At 38.7% G+C, this 16,238-nt stretch overlaps 1 pseudogene; it reads left to right on the plus strand.

Annotated features, from left to right (window-relative positions):
- The first annotated feature begins 14,842 nt into the window (after positions 1 to 14,842).
- Positions 14,843 to 15,855, plus strand: LOC118935903 (olfactory receptor 10R2-like; annotated as a pseudogene).
- The last annotated feature ends 383 nt before the right edge of the window (positions 15,856 to 16,238 follow it).

Genomic DNA, 16,238 nt, shown 5'->3' on the forward strand with positions numbered 1-16,238 from the left:
ATGGATGAAGCTAGAGGGTATTATTCTCAGTGAAATAAGCCAAGTGGAGAAAGACAAATACCAAATGATTTCACTCATCTGAGGAGTGTAAGAACAGAAGAAAACTGAATGAGCAAAACAGCAGCAGAATCACAGAACCCAAGAATGGACTAAAAGTTACCAAAGGGAAAGAGACTGGGGAGAATGGGAGGGTAGGGAGAGATAAGGGCAGGGAAGAAGAAAGGGGATATTATGATTAGCATGTATAATGTAGGTGTGGCAAAAGGGGAGGGCTGTGCAACACAGAGAAGACAAGTAGTGATTCTACAACATTTTGCTATGCTGATGGACAGTGACTGTAATGGGGTTTGTGGTGGGGACTTGGTATAGGGGAGAGCCTATAAACATAATATTCTTCATGTTATTGTAGATCAATGATAACAAGAAAATGGGGAGTATTACTACCTGATAGGATAAAATTAACTGCAAATCAACGAATAATGAATGCTTTACATATCCTTAATTTTGATCTTTTAATGGGTGTCAGATGATCAGCTATGGAAGTATATATTTCTTTATCTTAAAAAAGAAAACTGTTACTGTGTGGTGGTCTCCAATAGGTTCTTCACAATGGTATAACGGTCATATCAAAGTGTGGGCAAAGGGTTTGTTTGTGTTTATACAGAGGATCAAAGCCTAATTTGGCTGCCCAGAAAATGAATTAAGGTACAATATGAAGAAGAACTTGCAACATCAACATCCTCTGGAAGAGTCATTCCAGAAGATGATCATCAAAAAAGTTCAACAAAGATCCTGGCGCTGTTGCAGTTGTAGCTGCATTCATCCCACCGGTTCCTCTACTTGCCATTGGAACGAAGAAGGAGATATCTAAGCTGGCCTGTGCATATAGTAAAACAACAAATTTAACTGGATCTATATTGTCGGAACTCAACCAAGAATTAGGAGAAGTGCAAGTTGCAGTGCTCCAAAATCTTGTGACTACAGACTATCTACTGTTAAATGAACATATTGGATGTGAACAGTTTCCAGGAATGTGTTGTTTTAATTTTTCTGATTTTTCTCAAACTATTCAAATTCAGTTAGACAATATCCATCATATTATTGATAAGTTTTCACAAATGCCTATGGTACCTAACTGGTTTTCTTCGTTTCACTGGAAATGGCTGGTAATTGTAGGTCTGCTTTTTTATGTATCTGTATTCCTATTCTGTTAATGTGTGCACGCAATTTAATTAGTAGTTTGTTAAAACCTATACATGCTTATGTTACTCTACAAGAAGATATGTCAAAGAAATAATCTTCCCATGTTTTCTTCCGTCTGCTACTTCTATAGCTTTTCTTCTTCCTTCCTAATTACAGCCCTTTAGTAGAATTCATTCCTCATATCAAAAATTTCTGAGTATCATAATTCTTCCAAGTGGTAAAGATACCTCAAGACAAATGCTGGGCATAGAAGCCACAAGGCATAAATCTGCAAAGAAGTAAAAAGCTAACCATTTCAAAGAATATTGCTTCTCTCACTTACGAACTTTACTTTTCCCTGTATGGCCCCGGAAGATGGCTGGTTAGCCAGAGACGGGTAAGATTCCTCAAGGGAAAAACAACCTAAGACAGGCACAGTCACAGGGGGGATAACCAGGTGAGAAGTTGGGGATCAACAGAGGTGACGCTTAGAACCTTACAACCTTGTTTTGAGAGAAATCTGCATCCATGGATGTTTTGTTGCCCTTGTCTAGCTTGGATTAATACTTAGTCTATAGGCACAAACCTGATCATCTACATTTGTCCTCTTACAGCACTAAATTATGTATCTACCTTTACCTTGCATCTACCTACCACTTCAGCATTTTATTTAAAAAAATAAGGGAGAAATATGGGATTCACGTATAAATCAAGTAAAAAAATCAAATGAATAATCATATCTGACTTGATTGTTTATAGTTCATGATGCGTGATCAAATCCAAAAGTTTCTGTGATATGACTTTCCTTTCACTGTTCACCATGTAAGAACTTATTCACTATGTAAGAACTTGTTCACCATGTAAGAACTTGTTTGCTATGCTTCAGAAGATTGGAGACTGTTGAGAATTAGGCTTAGGGTTGATTAATGATTGGGTTTTGAATACCCTATACAGAATTTTTTTGTTGTTAACAACCATTTGATCAATAAATATGAGAAATGCCCTCTCAAAAAAAAAGTTATTACATGTTGGACAGAAATAGAAAAGTTTTGTAATTCAAAGTTTAAGGAGAACTAGCCTTTTAAAATTGGCAACTGCAATAAATTAAATATTAATTTTAAGCCAATAAAAAATGAATGACTGCATTTAACTTCCTGGAAAAGTATCTTAAAGTGCATGAGAATGAGTTAAGGGGTGGCTCCTAAATCCATAACAATTGTGTTGAGGAGTCCTTCTAGCAACTTAACTGCACTGTATTTATTCCTGCCCTGAAACCTCAAAGGTCTTTGAAGAGGTTTCTTTAAAGATCTATGCAGTACCAAGGCTGAGGTCATGGCTAGTACCCTGTGGAGAAATGTTTATTGAGGAAGATGCAGTAAGGAGGCCAGATGTCCAGGAAATCCAAGAATTCAGCAGCTATTAGGGGGGACTGTTGCACACATCTGAATATTGCTGAAGGTCTCTTTTGAAAGCCTATGAACAATGATGACCTGGAAAGAAAAAGACTCTGAGATGAGTCATCTCGCGTGGGAGTTTCAGCTGCCCTGAGAGCAACTTCTGGGGCTGACAACTGCAACATCTGGGAGCCACTGGCAGGTGCTACAACAAATGAAACCCGGTGGTGGAGGAACTTGTTGCTAGGTGCCTTCCGTCCTCTCTGACATCCCCTTGTGAGTCACTCACGACTCAGGAGGGAGGGTGGAGAAAGGAAATTCTTCTGTATGTTCCCACTGAAAAGGAAGGACAGCAGTTCCAAGAAACTTGAAGTTCTAGAAACTGTGTTGTCTGAGCCCAGCAATAGGGAGCCTGACTTTCAACTTTATTTCAAATACATGACAGAAAAACAGCAGCACATGAATGTAAAACCGACACAATTATTTTTTTCCGAGCCCCAAACACCCCTCTCATCTTTCTTGGGTCAGACTATCAGAGAATTGCAGGGAAGAATGAGGATAGCGGCTGGACCAGCAAAGCCCTCTAGCATGTGACCCACAAGGGCTTAATCCTGCTCCTTACTTGTGAGGCAAACACTTGACGGGAGATCTTCCCATCCCGAGGGAGCTAGGGAGAAGCAGAATACCGCCTCTGTGACCTGAACCTGAATGTTCCATAACACTCCTTTAGTTCTCAGATCTGCTCTCTGCTGATCTTCTTCAAGGTCCCAGTTTTCTCAGCAAAGACATCACTCTTTTCCTCTTTTCTCACACCATGCTTCTATGCCCATCTCCTTGGAGCAGAAATGGAATTTGTTGGGTTCCCATGAATCTAGACTAAAAGAAAGAGATTTGTTTCTTCTTTTGCAATGATGAAGCAAGGCTTCATTTGTCTTGCTTAAGTCCAAGGAAGAAAAGGACGCCCCCTTCATAAAAGATCTCCACAGAGACAACCCTGCATTACCTCCTATGTCTGAGTTTTCCACATTCATGTCTCCTTGCTTGATTTGTAATATGCTTCAGCTCCTAATGAGATACAGGCAACTGGGGCTAATTTCCAACTAATTGCCAAGGCCAATTTTTTCCTCTTCCCTTTTTATCCTGTTGGACCTGTGAGAATGGGGCTCTGTGCTGTTTCCTGTATCCTCTTTGCTCATTGAAACGATTGGAACTATGCCAAAAATAATGTTACACTAATGGCTCCCTGGGGTTTGGGAAAGTATAAGTATAAAACAGCATGTTAGAACCAGCCACAGCTGATAAGAGACAGAAGAAAAACTCTTAATTGATGAATTGGGGGCTAATTCTCAGGATTCTCAATGGAGGAGGTAGGAATATACAGTCTTGGGCATTGAGATGTCAGTAGTAGAATGGAGTAGAATAAATCCATTTCTGAAAAGACATGCTTGTATGATATTAAATTTTTTAGTCTTATTTTATTAGATTTCTGGGTTTCACTGGAATCTAGGGACATCGCCCCTGCTGGGTTATTTTTTGTGGGAAATTGAGTGGAGATAAACTTTGGGTATACTGATTGAAAAGTACCAGTCACCAAAATAGTTTTAGAAATGATATAAATATCCCATGAGCTTATCTGTCTATCCCTAGTGGTAGTTAAAAAGAGAGCGAGGCGCAAATATATATGGTAGCCTGAAAACATGGAGAACTGTATTATGCTCTGTTGAGATAAAATGGTCATCACTAACTGCAATAGCCACAAGGATGGTTTCAAACACGTGCCTTAAAGTATGCTCCCTAGAGCCCATGGAATGGGCACACTCTCTCTCTGTCAATCATCTATGAAAGACTGAATCCTGCAGGAAGTCTTCCTTGATGAATGAAAAGAAAACACAGATACCTACAACTCCCTGCCCAGAATGAGTTTTCAGCATTTACTTGGCTCACTCTCATCCTCACTTGTCACATACAACCATTCTCTGGTGACGATGGCAGATTAAAATGTCTAATAATCAAAATAGCCATCCTGCCCAAAGAAATATACAGATTTGATGCAATCCATATCAAATTACCAACATCATTCTTCAACGAACGGGAACAAATAGTTCAAAAATTCATATGGAAACAACAACGACCCCGAATAGCCAAAGCAATCCTGAGAAAGAAGAATAAAATGGTGGGGTTCTCACTCCCCAACTTCAAGCTCTACTAAAAGCCATAGCAATCAAGACAATTTGGTACTGGCACAAGAACAGACCCACAGACCAGTGGAACAGATTAGAGACTTCAGACATTAACCCAAACATATATGGTCAATTAATATACGATAAAGGAGCCATGGACATACAATGGGGAAATGATAGTCTCTTCAACAGATGGTGCTGGCAAAACTGGACAGCTACATGTAAGAGAATGAAACTGGATCACTGTCTAACCCCATAAACAAAAGTAAATTTAAAATGGATCAAAGACCTGAGTGTAAGTCATGAAACCATAAAACTCTTAGAAAAAAGCATAGGCAAAAATCTCTTGGACATAAGCATGAGTGACTTCTTCATGAATATATCTCCCTGGGCAAGGAAAACAAAAGCAAAAATGAACAAGTGGGACTATATCAAGCTGAAAAGCTTCTGTACAGCAAAGGACACCATCAATAGAACAAAAAGGTACCCTACAGTATGGAAGAATATATTCATAAATGACAGATCTGATAAAGGCTTGACATCCAAAATATATAAAGAGCTCACGCACGACAACAAACTAAAAGCAAATAATCCAATTAAAAAATGGGCAGATGAGTTTGGAGAACAGTTCTCCAAAGATGAAAGTGAGATGGCCAACAGACACATGAAAAGATGCTCCACATCACTAGTTATCAGAGAAATGCAAATTAAAACCACAGTGAGATATCACCTCACACCAGTAAGGATGACTACCAACCAAAAGACAAACAACAAATGTTGGCGAGGTTGTGGAGAAAGGGGAACCCTCCTACACTGCTGGTGGGAATGAAAATTAGTTCAACCATTGTGGAAAGCAGTATGGAGGTTCCTCAAAATGCTCAAAATAGACATACCATTTGACCCAGGAATTCCACTTCTAGGAATTTACCCTAAGGATGCAGCACTCCAGTTTGAAAAAGACAGATGCACCCCTATGTTTATCGCAACACTATTTACAATAGCCAAGATATGGAAGCAACCTAAGTATCCATCAGTAGATGAATGGATAAAGAAGATGTTGTACATATACACAATCCAATATTATTCAGCCATAACAAGAAAACAAATCCTAGCATTTGCAACAATATGGGTGGAGCTAGAGGGTATATGCTCAGTGAAATAAGCCAAGTAGAGAAAGACAAATACCAAATGATTTCACTCATCTGTGGAGTATAAGAACAAAAGAAAAACTGAAGGAATAAAACAGCAGCAGAATCACAGAACCCAAGAATGGACTAACAGTTACCAAAGGGAAAGGTACTGAGGAGAATGGGAGGGTAGGGAGGGATAAGGGCAGGGAAGAAGAAAGGGGTATTATGATTAGCATAATCAAGTAGTGATTCTACAAAATTTTACTATGCTGATGGACAGTGACTGTAATGGTGTTCGTTGGGGGGACTTGGGGTAAGGGAGAGCCTAGTAAACATAATGTTCTTCATGTAATTGTAGATTAATGATAAGAAAATTTAAAAAATCTAATAAGCAATGAAGGATTCAAAGAAGTGGGTATCTAACAGAGATTTCTTTCTTGGCAGACTTCTGCTGTCTTTATATCTCACTATCTTGATGTTCTAGGGACAGATAGCTTACTGCTTAAACCTCACAGATGGGAACCAAGAAGATAAATTAATTACATTTCCCAGGAAAGATCTTGATTGTGTTGTTTTTTAGCCATCAGTTGATGCATAAAGTATTGTGAAGACCCAGAGTGGTAATGATAATAATAATAATAAAAAGCAATGGTAGGGCATTCATGAAAACTGGGGTTCTACAACTTCTACAACTTCTCTGTTGGGTGACAGATTAACATGTGGGTCATACCATTGTAACTATGCAGTTGTGACCTAGTAATTTGTGGGATGTATCTCTGTTCCCAGATATCTCCTTCAAAGGCTTAATATTCCAACATCCCTTTTACAGAAGCAATATAAAAAAATCAAGTATATAGTAATCAATTCATTGAAAAAATAGTTTTTAAGTGGCAATTTGTTTTTGTGTTATGGAGAATGTAACACTGCCCACAAGGCATTTACACTCTGGTATACGAGAAAGTAGAAGCTGCTGTCTTTCGTGATACATTCCAGTACACAATAGGATGTTGCTAAATAATTGAAGAGAGGAGACAGTTCATATCACTCTCATAATTGGAGACAAGATTTGAGTTATTGAGTGACCAAGAATGGATGGAAAATGAATGAAGGATTTCCAGGTGAAGGGAAAAAGATGAGCAAAAGCACAGAAATAAGATGTTGCAAGATGAGAAAAGGCAGTCTTACTGTAGAAAAACTACCTATTTTTATTGGGAAGAGGAAGGAAGAGTGGATGAAGAAGGCAAGTGTCATTCCTGTTAAGTATGGTACTTTGCTTACTTAATATAAGAAAATGGCATAATGTAGACAATATATATTTATTAAATGTACATATTTATTAACTTAATTTATCCATAAATTAACACTTTAAAGTATGAACGAATTAATGGAAGTGGTGACTTCTCTACTCAAACATGTCAAATCTACCCATTAGTCTACTAGTCACTATGTTCTACATAGATAGAAAAATGAAACTGGTACTTCTGCTTCATGGCCTCTCTTGAAAGTAAGGGAACTCAAAGCAGAAATACTCAGAGAGGGTATGGATGAGAGAACTAATGGTACCTCACATATGTAAGATCAACAGTCTCTTAAATGGGGCTACATTAGCTAAAGAATTCTCATTTTGTAACCCACTTGTGTGCTTTTATTTTCTTCAACTATTTGCTTGCTTTTGAGTTTTTGCAGTATTTTTTATTATTAAATTGAAGTTGAATGAAGGTGAAAATAATTTGCCTGTGCTTTAGCAGGAAGAAATTGGAGGGAAGGAACTTTGAGGTCAAGTGTGTATAATGCAACAGTGAGATCTGTTAGAAATCCAGGGAAAATGTGAAGAGATATAATGGCTGTATTGAAGAAGGGATGATGGGTTGGATTTATCTCTTTTTGAATTTTAAAATACCAACAGAACTCTAAACCAGGCAGAATGGTAGACAATAAATTCAATGACTGTGAGAACTTTGTATTTTTCCAGAGCTACTTAAATGCATTAAGATTGCTTCCAGGAAGAGCCAAGATGGCGGCATGAGTAGGGCAGTGGAAATCTCCTTCCAAAACCACAGATATTTTTGAAAATACAACAGATACAACTATGCCTAACAGAGAGACCAGAAGATACAGTACAACAGCCAGGCTACATCTACATATGCAAGAACTCAGCACCTCACGAAGGGGGTAAGACATAAGCTGCAACACAGCACAACCCGAGCATCCCCCACCACAGCTCCCCAGCGGGAGAAGAGGAGACAGAGCTGGGAGGGAGTGGGAGCCCAGGACTGCTAAACAACCAGCTCTAGTAATCTTCACCGGGAGCACAGACACACATTGCATGGTGTACTGGATATTAGAGAAATGGAAAAGTAAAATCTGCAAGCAGCTCCCTGCATCCAGCTCCCTTGGGACAAAAGAAAAGCGAGTGCTCTTTGAAAGTCTTAAAGGGACAGGAGCTTAACAGATGGATGGAATCATCCTGGCACACTCAGCCCAGCAGGCTGAGAATCCTGAAGAACTTCAGGCGCCCTAATCCCCTGGGTGGCAACACAGTTTAGAAGCCCCTCAAGGTGATAAGCAGCCTGCCATTCATTCTCCCAGCCGGTGCTGCCCCACGACCACAGAGGAGCATTCAGAGATTGGCCACACCCACAGCAACTTCCCAGAGTCTCTTCCCAGTGTGCAGCTGCCCAGGACAGACCCAGAGACTGCCACCGGCACTCAGCTGCCCAGCACAGAGAGAAGAAGCTAGGGCAAGGCACAGAGGGGCGCCATTCTATCAGGAGAACACACTCGGTGTGCCTGCCTCTCCTCACAGGGCTCTGGGAAATCCCAAGGCCTGCACTGCCCACTAAAGCTCAGGGGATTAATATGGATGCCGCTCCCGGTGTGAGGGAAACTGACACAGGCAGTGGAGAAGGACAAGGTGACCAACAAGCAGGAAGGGACTTTGTTCTCCCAGCTGACACAGGTGCCACCTGCCTATAACTACCTTTATTGACGTGAAAAGGCAGAAGCATCTGGTCCAGTCAAGAATCACCCAGACAACACCAGAGAGAGCACCTGGGGACATATATATAACCAATCTTCCTGGAAAAGAATTCAAAATGAAGATCATAACCATGTTGAAGGACCTGCAGAGAAATATGCAAGAGCTAAGGGATGAACTCAGGAGGGAGATTAACAGAAATGTAACAATCTCTGGAAGGACTTAATCAGACTGGATGAGGTGCAGGAGACTGTTAATGGAATAGAAATCAGAGAACAGGAATACAGAGAAGCTGAGGCAGAGAGAGGTAAAAGGATCTCCAAGAATGAAAGAGTACTAAAAAACTGTGTGACCAATCCATATGGAGCAATATTTATATTATAGGGGCACCAGAAGGAGCAGAGAGAGAAAAAGGGATAGAAAGTTTCTTTGAAGAAATAGTTGCTGAAAACTTCCCCAAACTGGGGGAAGAAATAGTCTCTCACACCATGGAAGCCGACAGATATTCCAACACAAAGGACCCAAGGAGGACAACACCAAGACATATATTAATTAAAATGGCAGAGATCAAATAGAAGGACATAATATTAAAGGCAGAGCCAGAGAGAGAAAAAAGATCAATTCCAAAGGAAAACCCATCAGGCTATCATCAGACTTCTCAACAGAAACCAGAAGAGAATGGCATGATATATTTAATGCAATGAGACAGAAGGGCCTTGAACCAAGAATATTGTATCCAGCATGATTTTCATTTAAATATGAAGGAGGGATTAAACAATTCCTAGACAAGCAAAAGTTGAGGGAATTTTCATCCCACAAACCACCTGAACAGGATATTTTAAAGGGACTGCTCTAGATGGAAGCATTCCTAAGGCTAAATAAATGTCACCAGAGAAAATAAAAAGACACCAAAGAAGGCAGACCAACCAAATATTACCTAAAGACAAAAAATAAACTCAACTACTCACAAAAACAGACAAAAGAGCACAGAATAAATCACCTAATGTATAAAGAATGGAGGAGGAAGAATAAAAAGGGAGAGAAATAAAGAATCATCACACTGAATTTATAATTGCTTAATAAATGATTTAAGTTAGACAGTTAGATAGTAAAGAAGCTACCCTTTGACCTTTGGTAACCATGAATCCAAAGCCTGCAATGGCAATAAGTACACATCTTTCAATAACCACCCTAAACGTAAATGGACTGAATGCACCAATCAATAGACACAGAGTAATAGAATGGATAAAAAAGCAAGAACAATCTATATGCTGCTTACAAGAGACTCACCTCAAACCCAAAGACATACACAGACTAAAAGTGAAGGGATGGAAAAAGATATTTCATGCAAACAATAGGGAGAAAAATCAGGTGTTGCAGTACGTGTATCAGACAAAATAGACTGCAAAGTAAGAAAGTAACAGAGATAAAGAAGGACATCACATAAGGCTGAAGGGGGCAGTCAAACAAGAAGATATAACCATTATAAATATCTATGCATCCAACACAGGAACACCAACATATGTGAAATAAATACTAACAGAATTAAAGGAGGAAATAGAACACAATGTATTCATTTTATGAGACTTCAACAAACCACTCACTCTGAAAGACATATCCACCAGACAGAAAATAAGTAAAGACAGAGAGGCACTGGACAACACACTAGAACAGATGAGCCTAACAGACCTCTACAGAACATTCCACCCAAAAGCAGCAGGATACACATTCTTTTCAAATGCACATGGAACATTTTCCAGAATAGACCTCATACTAGGCCACAAAAAAACCTCAGTAAATTCAAAGAGATTGAAATTTTACCAACCAACTTCTCAGACCACAAAGGTATAAAACTAGAAATAAATTGAACAAAGAAAACAGAAGGGCTCACAAACTCATGGAGGCTTAACAACATGCTCCTAAATAATTAATGGATCAGTGACCAAATTAAAACAGAGATCAAGCAATACATGGAGACAAACGACAACAACAGCACAATGCCCCAACTACTGTGGGATGTAGCGAAGGCTGTTCTAAGAGGAAAGTACATAGCAATCCAGGTCTATTTAAAGAAGTATGAAAAATCCCAAATGAATAGTCTAAAGTCACAATTATTGAAAATGGAAAAAGAAGAACAAAAGAGGCCCAAAATCAACAAAAAGGGGGACATAATAAAGATCAGAGAATAAATAAATAAAATCGAGAAGAATAAACCAATGGAAAAAAATCAGTGAAACCAACAGCTGGTTCTTTGACACAGTAGACAAAATAGATAACCTCCTAGCCAGACTTATTAAGAGAAAAAGAGAATCTACACCCATAAACGGAATCAGAAATGAGAAAGGAAAAATCATACTGGACCCCACAGAAATATGAAGAATTATTATAGAATACTATGAGAATCTATATGCTAACAAGCTGGAAAACCTAGAAGAAATGGACAACTTTCTGGAAAAATACAACCTTCCAAGACAGACCAAGGAAGAAACAGAAATTGAAACACACCAATTACCAGCAACGAAATTGAATTGGTAATAAAAAAACTACCTAAGAACAAAACTCCACAGCCAGATGGATTCACCGCTGAATTTTATCAGACATATCGAGAAGACATAATATCAATTCTCTTTAAAATTTTCCAAAAAATAGAAGAGGATGGAATACTTCCAGCTGATTCTATGAAACCAGCATCAGTCTAAAACCAAAACCAGGCAAAGATCCCCCCCCCACACACAAAAATTAGAGGTCAATATCTCTGATGAAAATAGATGCAAAAATACTGTGCAAAATATTAGCAAACAGAATTTAAAAATCCATCAAAAGAATCATACACCATGATCAAGTGGGATTCATCTCACAGATACAAAGATGGTACAACATTAGAAAATCCATCAACATCATCCACCACATCAACAAAAGAATGACAAAAACCACATTATCATCTCTATAGACACTGACAAAGCATTCAACAAAATTCAACATCCATTCATAATAAAAACTCTCAACTAAATGGGTATAGAGGGAAAGTACCTCAACATAATAAAGGCCATATATGACAAGCCTACAGTGAACATCATACTTAGCAGTGAGAAGCTGAAAGCTTTTCCTCTAAGATCGGGAGCAAGACAGGGATGCCCACTCTCCACACTGTTATTCAACATAGTACTGGAGGTCGAAGCCACGGCAATCAGACAAAGTAAAGAAATACAAGGCACCCAGATTGGTAAAGAAGAAGTCAAACAGTCACTATATGCAGATGACATGATATTGTACATAAAAAACCTAAAGTCTCCACTACAAAACTACTAGAACTAATAACTGAACACAAGAACATTGCAGGATGCAAAATTAATATACTGAAGTCTGTTGCTTTCCTATACACTAATGATGAACTAGCAGAAAGAGAAATCAGAAAAACAACTAAATTCACAATTGCATCAAAAAAATAAAATACTAGGAATTAACCTCACCAAGGAAGTGAATGAACTATACCCTGAAAACTACAAGACACTCAAGAGAAATTAAAGAGGACACTAACAAATCGAAACTCATCCCATGCCCTTGACTAGGAAGAATTAATATTGTCAAAACTGTCATCCTGCTGAAGGCAATCTACAGATTCAGTGCAATCCCTATCAAAATACCTACAGTATTCTTCAACAAACTGGAACAAATCATTTTAAAATTAATATGAAACAACGAAAGACCCGAGAAGCCCAAGAAATCCTGAGAAGGAAAAATAAAGCAGAGGGAATTTTACTAGCCAACTTCAAGCTCTACGACAAAACCACAGTAATCAAGACAATTTGGTACTGGCACAAGAACAGAGCCACAGTCCAGTGGAACAGAATAGAGTCCAGATATTAACTCAAACATATATGTTCAATTAATATACAATAAATAATCCATCGACATACAATGGGGAAATGACAGACTCTTCAACAGGTGGTGTTGGCAAAACTGGACAGCTGAATGTTAGAGAATGAAACTGGATTATTGTCTAACCCCATACACAAAAGTAAATTCAAAATGGATCAAAGACCTTAATGTAAGGCATAAAACCATAAATCTCTTAGAAAAAATCATAGGCAAAAATCACTTGGACATAAACATGAGTGACTTCTTTATGAACATATCTCCCTGGACAAGAAAAACAAAAGCAAAAATGAACAAGTGGGACTATATCAGTCTGAAATCTTCTGTACAGCAAAGGACACCACCAAAAAAAAAAAGGCATTCTCCAATGTGGTAGAATATGTTCATAAATGACACATCCGTTAAAGGGTTGACATCCAAAATATATAAAGAGCTCACACACCTCAACAAACAAACAGCAAGAAAGTCAATTAAAAAATGGGCACAGGATCTGAAAAGACACTTCTCCAAATAAGAAATTCAGATGGCCAACAGACACATGAAAAGATGCTCCAATCACTGGTCATCAGAGAAATGCAAATTAAAACCACAATGAGATATCACCTCACACCAGTAAGGATCACCACCATCCAAAAGTCAAACAATAACAAATGTTTGTGATGTTGTGGAGAAAGGGGAACCCTCCTACACTGCTGGTGGGAATGTAAATTATTTAACCATTGTGAAAAGCAGTATGGAGTTTCCTCCAAAAAGCTCAAAATAGAAACACCATTTGACCCATGAATTCCACTCCTAGGAATTCACCCTAAGAATGGAGCAGCCCAGTTTGAAAAAGAAATATGCACCCCTATGTTCATCACAGCACTATGTACTATAGCCAAGATATGGAAGCAACCTACATGTCCATCAGTAGATGAATGGATAAAGAAGATGTGGTACATATACACAGTGGAATATTATTCAGCCATAAGAAGAAAACAATTCCTGCCACTTGCAACAACATGGATGGAGCTAGACGGTATTATGCTCAGTGAAATAAGCCAGGCAGAGAAAGACAAGTATCCAATGATTTCACACATCTTGGTAGTATAAGAACAAAGGGAAAAACTGAAGGATAAAATAGCAGCAGGCTCAGAGATCCCAAGAATGGACTAACAATTACCAAAGGGAAAGGGACTGGGGAGGATGGGTTTGAAAGGAGGAATAAGGGGTGGGTAAAGGGAGGCATGACTATTAGCAGACATAATGTATGGGGGGGCACAAGGAGGGCCATACAACACAGAGAAGACAAGTAGTGACTCTATAGCATCTTACTACACTGATGGACAGTGACTGTAATGGCGTATGTGGGGTAACTTGGTGATGGGGGAAGTATAGTAACCATAATGTTCCTCATGTAAATGTAGATTAATGATACCAAAAAAGAGAAACAATTTTTCATATTAAAAATTATAAGATTGCTTCCAACTCCATCAAGTGGGTCAAAGAGATTGTGGGACAAGGTGAAAGGATAAACTAATGTCAACACAATAGTATTATCATTAAAATTGTACAGAAATAGAAGTTGGGTTTGAATGTCTGTCTAGTAGTTTTGTGAAAATAAGAGGGTTTAAAAAGTAAAGCTTTAGGTAGACATATGCTTAAAGTACGTCCAAAAAGAGACTTAAGAAAATCTATCAACAATTTCCTAAAAATTCACATATATGGCAAAACCTAATATTGGCCAAAAGCTTACAATGTGCATGTGCTCTGCTACGTGCTGTACTTTTCATAAGAAACCCTAAAGAGAGGTACTAGCTGTATCTTTATACTACAGATGAGAAAACCAAGGCACAGAGAATTATAAATAAAGTAAATGACAGGATTGTTACAAAGTAAATTTTCGGACATTTATATTCCTTCATTGCTATTCAAAGCAGGCACTGTGAAAAATTACTTCAACACTGTAAGAAATGCAGAAATGTTGCTAGAAATATTTAATATAAGTTATTTGAAACAATTTCGTGAATTGTCATGACTAATAGGGCATTTTCTACTTGGATTAGTCCCTCTCCTATTTGTTGTTAATAAGATCTTCTCGTATTTATTGTTCCTCAATGCGTAATGGACCTAAGTACCTGCATCTGTCAGGGTAACAATTTGTTCCTTCATTCCTCTTTTCTGCAGGTCAATCTTGGGGGCCAAGTCAACAGAATGAATTTCTCCTCTGTCACAGATTTCCTGTTGCTGGGATTCTCTAACCTCAGAGAAATCCAGCTAATCCTCTTTGCTGTTTTTCTGTGCCTGTATCTGATTATACTGAGTGGGAACATTACCATTGTCGCTCTCATATGCCTGGACTGCAGCCTCCACACACTGATGTATTTCTTCCTAGGGAATCTCTCCATCTCTGAGACAAGCTACACCTTTGTTATCCTGCCCAAGACGCTCCTAAATCTGTTGTCTGTGCTCAGAACAAGTTCATTCATTAGTTAGGCAACTCAAATGTCTTTCTTCCTTGGTTTTGATGTTGCTAATTGCATGTTACTGGGGGTCATGGGTTATGACCACTATGTGGCCATCTGTCACCCACTTCAGTACTCTATCCTTACGAGCTGGCAGGTATGTGCACAACTGGCAGCCACTGTGCTGTGATTGGCCTTTTGTTCTCACTGATAGGCTTCCTCTTAATCTTTGAACTCTCTTTTCATGACCCCAACAAGAACAACCACTACTTCTGTGACATCTCACCAGTTATCCAACTTGCCTGCACTGATCCCTCCATCAATTAACTGTTCATCATCATAGGTGTAGTTCTTGCACTCATGGTCCCCCTGAATTTCATTTGCATCTCTTATGGCTTCATTGTCCATACCATCCTGAGGATCCTATCATCTGAAGGCAAGCAAAATGCCTTCTCCATCTGCATCTCCCATCTTACTGTAGTTGTTGTCTACTATGACTGTGTCGCCTTTGTCTACTTGAGACCATCATCCAAGTACTTGACCAGCAAAGAAAGGCTTGTGACAGTGACCTACACAATCGTGACTCCATTGTTGAACCCCATGGTGTAAAGCCTTAGCAACAAGGATGACCAGATGGCTATCTGGAAAGTGATTGGCAGAGGAGGATTTTAATCTAAATATCTATAATGGGAACACTTTACATCCATGAAACATCCTTTCTGAGGCCATAGTAATAATTATAAGGTTAATGATGCTGTTGTCTTTTATTTACATAGCACTTTATAACTTCATACTACAAGCAAATTTCTCCATGGCATTATTCTGATTGCTTAGGGGAGTACAGCCTGAAACTTGGGTTAATTATTAATTTAGGTACAAGTCTCAAATAGTCTTAAAACTTGCACAAGTACTTTGATCTTTCAGAATACTTAGTTAAGAATGTTACTTAGTACATAAGTTAAGAATACTTAATTGTTCTCTTCCAGGAAGGATAAGGAACATATTTTGAATCGTGATAAGTGTAGAAGGTTCAGCCATCACAACTTGTCAAAGAT

This window comes from Manis pentadactyla, chromosome 18 (genome assembly GCF_030020395.1).
Source record: "Manis pentadactyla isolate mManPen7 chromosome 18, mManPen7.hap1, whole genome shotgun sequence".
NCBI lineage: Eukaryota > Metazoa > Chordata > Mammalia > Pholidota > Manidae > Manis > Manis pentadactyla.